This window comes from Juglans regia, chromosome 13 (assembly GCF_001411555.2).
Source record: "Juglans regia cultivar Chandler chromosome 13, Walnut 2.0, whole genome shotgun sequence".
Lineage (NCBI taxonomy): Eukaryota > Viridiplantae > Streptophyta > Magnoliopsida > Fagales > Juglandaceae > Juglans > Juglans regia.
In genome coordinates, this window is record NC_049913.1 from 9,605,383 (window position 1) to 9,615,913 (window position 10,531).

Sequence of the window (10,531 nt, forward strand, 5' to 3'; positions counted from 1 at the left end):
GTGTGTGTGCGAGTTTGGGTGTGGCTTGGGTTGTGTGTGTTGATTTTGTCCGTATGTGCATGCATGGTTTTGGTTGAAGTTGTAGAAGTTCTATAAGTATGCAATGATATCGTTTTTAGCTTTTCAATATAGCTCTCTCACTCGCTTTCTATATTTTTTTTTTTTGTCTATGTGTGTTTATTGTATCGAATCTGTATAAAGACGAAAGCTTTAATTAGTTGTATTCCAACCCTAGAGTTATTTTTTAAAGATATGTACCTACTAGAAGGCAATTACTTTTCCTTTGATTCCAGATTATACGTATGATAAGGAAGATATTGGGATTACTAATAGAATGTTCATTGATTGTTGGAGTTGTTATGCCCAACATCCTAAATGGCTTCAATAAGGTATAATTTGGACTAACTTTTTAGTTTTATTTTTGTTATGATGTTTAAGTTTGGGGGTCAGCACGTGTGAGCGGGTGGGTGCGTGTGTTCGTTGTGTGTTTGGTGCTTGCATGTGTGGGCGTGTTTGGTTGTGTGTAGATGTGCGTGCGGGCGTGTGTTTGGGTGTATGGGTGGGGTGCATGTGCTTGGGTGTGTGGGTGTGAGTGTCTTTGCGAGCACGTCCATGCATTCGTGTGTGCGTGCTTGTCTGTGCAATTGTCATGCGCACACGGATGGATGTGTGTTGGTGGGTACATGCATCTTGCACGTGTGTTATGGTTTGTTGGTGTATGTGTGTGTGCAGGTGTGCGTGCATGCGTGTTTTGTGTGTGGGTGTGTGACGGTGTGTTTACAGGTTCCGTGAATTGTGCGCAAGTGTGCTAGAGTGTTTTTTTGTTTTGTTTTTATTATGGCTTATGGTTGTATGTGTGTGTGCATTTTTGCATGCGTGTCTATTTCGGTGTGTGGCTGTGTGCAAATGTGTGTGCATGCGTGTGTAGATATGCGTGCGTGCATTTGTTTGGGTGTGTGTGCAAGTTGCAAGTCCATGAGTGTGTGCTTGCAGGTACGCGGCTTTTGAGTGTGTGGGGGTGTGTATGTGTGTCGGTGTGCGTGCTTTTGCATGTGAGTGTAGGTGTGTATACGTGTGTTTGGGTGTGTATGCAGATGTGTGTGCAGGTGTGTATGCATGTGTTTGTGTTTGTGTTTATGTGCATGTGTGCTTCTTTACATGTTTGAGTGTGTGGGGGTGTGTATTTGTGCGCCAGTGTCCGTGCTTTTGAGTATATATACATGTGTTTCGTGCTATGCTTGCTTGTGTGTGCTGATGTGCTTGTGTTGAGTGTGTGTGTGTGGGTATGTGTGCAGGTTTGCGAGTGTGTGAGTGTACCTATACGTGGTTGCAAGTATGGGTGCTTGAGGGTTTGTTTGTAGGTACTTGTGTGTGTTTGTTTGCGTGTGTGCATGTGTGCTTGTGTCTAGATGTGTGTGTGCAGGTGTGTATTAGGATATCTGCAGATGTGCATGTGTGTTAATGCATATGTGTGTGTGTGCTTGTTTATTTCGGTGTGCGCATATGTACGTACCTCCGCTTGTTTGTGAGTGTGTGTGCAAGTATGCGCACGCATGCGAGTTGTTTGGGTGTTTGGTGTGTGCAATGCTTTACATGCGTGTGTCCAGGTGTGCATGTGTGTGCTTGGTATTGTGGCGTGTGTGTGGGTGCGGGTGCGGGTGCAGGTGCGTGAGAATTTGTTTGTTGGTACGTGCAGGCATTTCTGTGTGATATTGCCTGAAGCTGTACATTTCTACAATCATGCAAAGGTTCTGTTTATTACTTCATTTCATAAGCATTAACCAATATATAATTCGTCTTCCAAAACGACAAAGACAAAAAACTCAGAAGGCCCCTCCTCTAACCACACCCTCTCACAATCTATTCTCAAATCTAACTTAGTAGCCACATGAGCAGCCTTATTGCCAGATCTATGAATAAAAGAAAGCTGCCACAAAGGGTATCTTCCCATCATCGGCTAAATATCATTTGTTACTTGCCCCAACCGTGAATTATCATCTGAATTAGACTTAACAGCATCAATAACTACCTTAGCATCACCTTCAAATTCAACCAAATTGAAACCCCAAGTCTTGGCAAAGTTCCATAGCTCTTAGAAGGGCATTGCTTTCTTCTAGAAACACTGAGTTAACACATTCACTTGGAGCAATCACTTGCAAATCCCCTTCACAGTCTCTGATAACAATTCCCAGACCCATCATTTCCTTCTCATTCTCTAACTTTCAATCTTGCTATTTGTCTCTGTTTGTATTTTTTCTTATTTTTAGTAGATTTCTGTTCGTGTGTAACACTCGGGCCCAGGCCCAAGACCACGAAACTAATAATTTATTGAGATTAATATTTATGGGATGCCCATTTAAGATTTAACGAGTAATTTTGAATAGGTCACGGACCCAAAAATTTGTTATAATGGAATATGGATTTTTATTGGGCTTGATAATTTGGTTAAATCCAGTTAATATTTTATGGACCAAGTGGAATCTTTTTATTTGGTAATTGGCTCTAAAAATTTATAAAACAAGTTAGGCTATTTTAGAATTTGAGTCGAGACCCATTAATATTTAAGAAAACATGAACAAGTCAAAGAGATTATTCGGATTGCTTTAACTGGCCAAACCCATTTATTAAGTTTACCACCAAGATGTAGGCCCAAATGTTTCGAAATGGATCCAAAACCCAAAGCCCACAAGCTAAGCCCAAAAGATCTGCCTTAGACACTTGCATAACTCCACGCATGTTGATCTCCCCTTTCTCTTTCATTAGGGTTTCCAACAGCGTGTATATATACATAACCATAAACCTAGATCACACTTCACGCACAGCGGTTTCTCCCACCGTGAAGTCCCACGTCTCATAACTTTGCACTCACGGTCTTCCCTCAGCCCCTTTATAGGATGAAACAACAAACTCCAAGAAGACCACACTGCTGCAACCTCCTTCCTTTGCTCAACCACCGTGCGCCGCCAAGCTACACATGTTGCCTAGAAGTCTTGCATACAGAAGGTCGTGGTCCAAGCCGCAACACCTCTATCGCTTGGGTCCATCTCCACACCCAGTAGCAGTCACGACATTTACGAAGTGATCTCGATAAGGTTTGAGATAGGGGCGGAACTACCTTATGGCTTGGGGGGGCTTTGGCCCCTCCAAAGTTTTTAAAATTTGATAAAATTTAAGTTTTAGAAGGTGTTTTTATTAAGTAGACTATATAAAAATTAGTATTTGACCCCCCCAAATTTTATTTTTTTTAACTTAGCCCCCCCAAACTAGATTTTCTGGTTTCGCCCCTGGTTTGAGATTTGGACTACGTAAATATTAAGAAATAATTCATTCGATATTTAAGGTTATACATTCAGCGAACTTTAGGAGAACAATTTTTATAAGATTTGTGGATTTGTGGATTTAGAAACTAGAGACTTTGATACGTGATTTTGATGCCTGAGGTTATTGATTATGTAGATTTTAATACCTACGTTTGATCGAATCTTAGGTTATAAATTCTGCAAGCGGTAAGCACTATTATTTTTAGACTTGGATATAGACTATGTAGATTTTTGGGCAAACGAGTATTATTGGATCTAAGGATATAGGTATAGCAAACTATTGGAAATGATATCTTTATTTGATGGTAGATCAACTTAGTTTGAGAGTAGGATTGAGTAGACAAGTTTATATCTAAGTCAAAAATTCAATTGTGATTCTAGTGGACTGTAACAATGATTGATATTGATTTTAGTTGTAACACCCATGCCGAGCACCAAGCCCAAGCTAACCGTAGGTTCTAAATTTTTTATTTTATTTTATTTTGGGTTAATATCTATGAAAGGTCCACTTGAGATTTAACTACTAATTTTAGAGTAGGCTACGGGCCCAAAATTTATTTCGGCAGTATATTAATTTGTATTGGGTGTGATCATTAGGTTAAAGTTATTTAAGGGACCAAGTGAGATCTTTTTATTTTGGAAGTGACCCGAAAAATTTACGACTAGATTTGGTTAGTTTAGAATTTGAGTCAAGGCATTAATATTTATTAAATACTTGATTCAAAAAGTTTCAGACAAACCAAAGAGATTTTTGCACTGGTCTAACTGGCCCAATTTATTAACTCATACAATATTCGATCCGTGGGCCAAAGATTTTGAAATGGGTCCAAGAAACCCAAGCCCGTGAGAACACAGGGATTAGTCCCACGCCCATCCCATGCACGTCCCCATGCATGTTTCTTCCTCCCATTTTTCTCTAGGGTTTTACCATCACCTCTCTCTCTCTCTCTCTCTCTCTCTCTCTCTCTCTCTCTCTCTCTCTCTCTCTCTCTATATATATATATATATACACGTATTTCTCTACTACATGAAGAAACTGCCCAAGCCCTTGTTACTGCCACAAGCCACACTCCAAAGCTAAGCCGTCCCTATTGCCATCCCTGCACCACCACCACCAAGCCAATGGCAACTGAATGCACAGCTCCGCACAAAGACTACAACTACCAAGCCAATGGCAACTGAATGCACAGAACCACCCAACCAACAGCCCACCCAGTTGCACCTTCATAGCCCACCTCTCCATCACACAGTGAGCCGTCCCTCCACTCAAAACCGCCGTGTAATAGCCCACTGCCTAGCCTACACTCAACCTCTATATCACATCACAACAACCCCAAATGGAAGCCACCTCAACGTGCCCTTAAGCCTCTGCCCTACACCACCACGCTACCACTGTGAGACCCTCCTTGCAGACCACTACACCACCCAATTGCACCACCACAAAAAGGCTTTGTTTCTCCACATGAAAACAGGGCACCCATTTTCCTCCAAGGTGAGCCACAATGCCACCGCCCGTTGCTTAGCCTCAAGTGGGAACCACCAATAAAAGCCACAGAAATTGCTGCCCATGCCACCTCTAGTCACCCTGTGGCAATCTAGTAAGCCCACGCTAATCCTCCCACGGCCTCCTTTCCATCCTTCTATCACTCGCAATGGTCTCTCTCTCTCTCTCTCTCTCTCTCTCTCTCTCTCTTTTTCTGAGTGCCCAGCCGTCGAGCTCACCTTTGTCGACCTCCACCAACTCACTTCCTCATTGCACCCCTCCATCTTTCTCGGTGAGTATCTCGCATGTTTCCTCCCTCACGGTAGCCCTCTAAAACTTGTTTTCTTATTTTTCTGTAGCTTTTGTAAGACCACACGTAGCCTCTAGCAAAGATTCAAGTTTTCCTTTAATTTTAAATTACATCCCTACCTTTTATTTGTAAGTCATGACAGGTTGGGTTATTTCATTCACGTGGGTCTTGGTCGAATGTTGGGTCTGATAGTAATTGTTACAAACACCACTATAGTATCATGTGGGGGCTTAATTTTTAAAATAGACTTGTGTTGAGTTGGGATTATGTTAAGCAAATGTTAAGTTTTACATGTGCTTATTTTTAATTGAGTAAATGAGTTAGCCTTACACTTTAGGTTACAGTAATAATTTAGAATTAGACAGAAATTAATTGGATATCAATTAATTTGTGAAGTGATGATATTGTAGGATTACGTGTTTTTAGATATTTTCTAGAAAATAGGTCATTTTTAGTATTTTAGGCTTAAATATCAAATTATGTGTTTAATTAGAGATTTAAGTTATGTGTGTATTTTATAGGTGACGATTGATATTTGTTTGGCACTATTGTGAAAAAATTCAGAAAAATAAAGAAGTCAAGGTAAGCGGAGTTTCTATGCTAAACTTTGTATAAAAGAAAATGAAATGAGGTTGGTTTATGAAAATGTGCATGATATGTTTTTGAAAAGAAATGTGAAAATAATCTCAGTTATTTGTTCTGCATTACTCATGAGATCTGTATGAAAGAGAAGAGTATTTTTGTCATGACAGGTGTAGACATGAGTTAATGTTGTGCATTCTGTTTTCTCAACTGAGAAAAAGAGCAAATATGAAAATTTGATTGATAATTTTTGCATGTGACATGAAAATATTCTGAATCTTTTTTCCAAGATGTGAAATGATCTAAATTTATTTAGTACTCTATTTTGATGTGTTGTGGCATTTGAAGACCTTGGCATGTTTTCTAAAGCTGTATTTTGATTAAAGTCTAATTATGATGTTTATGTTATGTTTCGATACGGCCCCGCCATGGGTGATAATAGTGGCATATGGCCCAGCCATGCGTGATGATTAATGTTATTTTTATGTGATTTTTATCACTCTTTTATTTATGAAAAATGTCATTTTTCCTTCAATACTATTTATTTTATTTTATTTCTACATATTTTTATTTATTTTCTTGGATTTGAAGGAATGAGAAGATTTAGTGTAAAATGAGAGCATTTTAGTACAAATGAAGAGACTCCGGATCCAGATCAATGAGAGGCAGCAAAATCTAAAGAGAGCCGATGAGATTTGGGCTAGGAGCCTTGTCCCATAGGCAGTAAAGAGTTTCTCTCGCCCAAAGGTGAGAAGACTTACCTCTCAGTAAGCGAGGAAACGCGACCAGAAGGCGCGACCTGAAGGCGCGACCTGAAGGCGCGAAGATTTGGCGACAAGGCTCTAGGCGGTTAGATTGGGTGACTAGTCTAAACGACCAACTTAAAAGACCAATCTAAACGACATTGTGGGCAACAACTAAAAAATGCGAGAGGAGTCTTTCATCCTAGTCGGGAATCTTTCCACTCGGTAGGCGAGGAGAGGGCTATGTGGTCTTTGTGACCTTTACACCCGTTCATTTGAAACCTTCCTGCAAGTTATATTCAGTGCACATGACATCTACCCGGTTGGACCCTTCCGAGTTCCGCAATCAATCTATTGACGGCCAAATCCTCCCGAATTCTGCAATTCAAGTCGCATATCACTGAATTTTCCATTTTAGATAATTATGATATTCTTGGGATAATTTCCTTTTATGTTAACAACTATTTTTAAGAACTATTTTTCAGATTTTGAGGCTAGAATGTAGCCACATTTATTTTGTTTTCAGATTTGAATTTCGACATCTTTGTAATCCCGTCTTGTAGGATGAATAAAGGGAGTTCTAAATCGGAGTCGAGAGTTTTTATGTTTTAGAGTTCTGAATCAGAGTCGAGAGTTTTTATGTTTTAGAGTTTGAGTTTGAGTTTAGAGTTCCAGAATTTATTCTTTAAGGGCTCGTTTGGTTCCTCAACTCATCTCAACTCATAATTACAAATTTTTCAAATTTTAACATAAAATATAATAAACAATTCAATTTTTTCAAATCATAAAATAATAATAATATTAAAAAATAATATTCTAACAATATTTTATCATCTCAACTCAACTCAACTTAACTCAGTTTAACATCCAAACGCAGCCTAAGTGTTATTTCGAGAAGACGGAACTGGAAGACAGATGAGAGAACCGCATACTTCATCAACCGACTTCAACGAAGAACACCAATTTTATTATTTTTCTTTTCAATTTTATTATGAACTAATTCTATTTTTTAGAATTTTGATGTAGCATAGCATTGAACACACAGTTTATATTTCAAGTTATTTTATTTTCAATATTTTCATGATTTAGTGTTTATTCCTTGTTCTTAATGCTTGAAATTTTCTAACTAACTATTGTTCGATCTATTGAATCACAATGAGACAAAGATGTGATTTGTGATCAAAGCTCTAGGATTAAACACCATTAGTTGAGAGAAAGCATATATACTTTACCGGAACTAGTGTGATTTTCAAGAAAAATCTAAAGAATTTAATGAGTCTTTAATTAGTTAAATTCATATAGAGATATGAAGTTATTAGTTGGGAATATTTTTTATATTGTTCGAGAGAAAATATTGAATAGTTAAGGGATTTTTATCATCAACTTGAGATAATTGAGATTCTATAACAAGGAAGAATAAACTGTGTAAGATTTGTTAGGTGAAGTCAAATGCTCTAAATCTATTCTTATTATCTTTAAAATCTTAATTTTAATGCTTTTGTCATCAATTTAATTTAGATAATTCATTCTTCAAATTTTGGTTTTCTAAATAGTAATTAATTTAGTCAATTTCAATACTTCATAGCATAATTATTCTCTGTGGGTTCGATATCAGTTTTCTTTAAAATACTTTACTATTTGTTATGATTATGTGCACTTGCAGATATATTTTTATGCGAACAGGTGATAATAGTGACATATGGCCTAGTCACGGGTGATAAAGTGACATACGATTCAGTCACTAGTGATAATAGTGGGATACGATCATTTCACGAGTCATAATTGTGGTTTATAACTCTACCACAGGGGTTAAACATGATATACGGCCCAGCCACGGGTGATAACAGTGGCATACGACTTTCCACGAGTTATAATTGTAGTTTATAACCCTACCACAAGGGTTAAACATGGTATCTATGCCGATGTGATGCTCATATATGATGAAGATGAGGTCTCAAATTTTTATAAGCAAAATAATTTTTGAATAAGAATGTTTTTTGAAAGTTTCGCTCTGATAATTTTGATAACGTGTTTTGATTTTGCATTTTGAAAGCAAATGCTTCTAATTCTGCATTCTGAAAGTAAATATTTTGTTTTGTATTCTGAATTCTGAAAATATTCATGTTTACATACTAGTATATATTTTCTGCTTACTGAGTAATTGATAACTCACTCCTTATCTTCACAATATTTTTTTTCAGATAACTTAATGCCTCAGCTAGAAGTCAAGAGTAGAAAGTGTTAGCAATATTTAATGATCATAGAGAAATAAGTGCCAAAGGAGTACAAGTATTTATTGGAGAGTCTTAATTAATACGTTTATGATTTTATCTTATTTTGGTACTTTGAGTCATGGATATTTCTGAGACTTTGTAGAGTTTATAATTTATTTCATTGAGGTAGTTATTTGGTATCCTAGTGAAGGAACATATATATTTGGGTTGAATAAATGAATTTTTATTTTATGGAAAATTTGGAGCACACCTTTAGTGCTCCTTCGCATTCTAGCTACATTACTTCCAAAGTCACCTGGCGGAGCACACCTTTAGTGCCTAAATGTGATTTCATTCATTATATCAATTTTCTCACACCGATTGGATGCATACAAGAAAATTTCAAATTTTACAGCCTCATCTTTGGCTTCCAACCACTCCATTATGAAGACTCGACTTTATCCACCCCATGAGCTTGACTTAGTGTATAGGTTTCTGAGTTCTCGAATCACTCCAAAGTAAAAGAATGGTAAAGATGTCGTGTGTAGACTCTTTTAGATTACTCTTGTTAGCATCAAATTTTACCACATTGGTACGGTGATATTTGTTTTATGCAAGTTGGTACGCTTTGGATGCGTGGGTAGTGGTATGAGGTCATAAGACATAAATGTGTACTTAAAGGTTATTGATTGCAGTTGAGAAGGAAAGAGAGTATTTAAGAGTATAGGTGTTTGTGCATGGATTTGGGAGACAAGAAGTCAGTTTACTATGAAAGTGTGGTAAGAGTCATCTTAGTAGGTACTGAAATGGATTAGACTCATAGTTTTAGACATTTTGGCAAAGTTATTAAAGTACGGAACAAAAGCTTGGGTTTATTTTTATAATATGATGGTTCAAAAGTAAACTTTGTGAGAATTATTAGAACAAGAGATTTTTGTGACCTGAGGTAAATGATAATAGACATGGTGGTGATGTAAATATGAGATTGAGGAAGTAGTGGTGAATTTGTTAGTGTGTGTAATGGAAGCTTGGCATGATGGGTTGGAAGTAAACTTCGTGATGGTTTCGAAATTAGCTGGCATGAGATCATTTAGAACATAAATCTGGTGCCCATGGATTTTCAATTTTTGACAATTATGAGGAACAATAAATTCTTAGAGCCCACAAATTAGATACTTTCATGATTCAAGTGTTAGATTAAGGACCCCGAAATTTAGAGAATTTTCTTTTGCTTTTTGTATGAGTTTATTATATCATCTGGTGTGTTCTAGTTAATATTTTATATGAAACTAAGATAAGAATTTGGGGTGAATTATTATTAGGCTTTTAATTCCATTGTTCATGTTTACATTTCTGGACTTGAGCTAGACCCCTGAGTGTATGACGATCGATGCTATGCTTGTGAATGTATTCGCCATGAGGATTTGGAGGTAATTAAGGCACCGGGCGAAAATTTGAAAAGTTAAAATCTTGGAATATTATGTTTAACATAATAATCGAGGATTAAATTTATGGGATGCCTTCTTGTTCTTCTTCGTAACTTATTCTTGGACTTTTTAGATTTTGATAAACATTGTCAACCTCAGATGGTTTTGGGTAGATATGTTGATTTTTGTTTTTATTTTGCTTAGATGTATTGATTTTGGTTGTAACATTGCACATAACCCTTGAATTCATTAATCCACCTAAATGTTAATAAATGTACCATAAACAATAGCTAGGCAAATGACTCGTTATTGTTTGTGTTTTTCCAGTCCTTTGTTCAACCTTTTATTCTTTATAACGTGTATTCACTTGCCATAAAATTCATTTTTATTAATTCAAAAATAATAATTATTATCATTCCTTTCGTGAGATCCTAATAATATTAGGATAAGCTA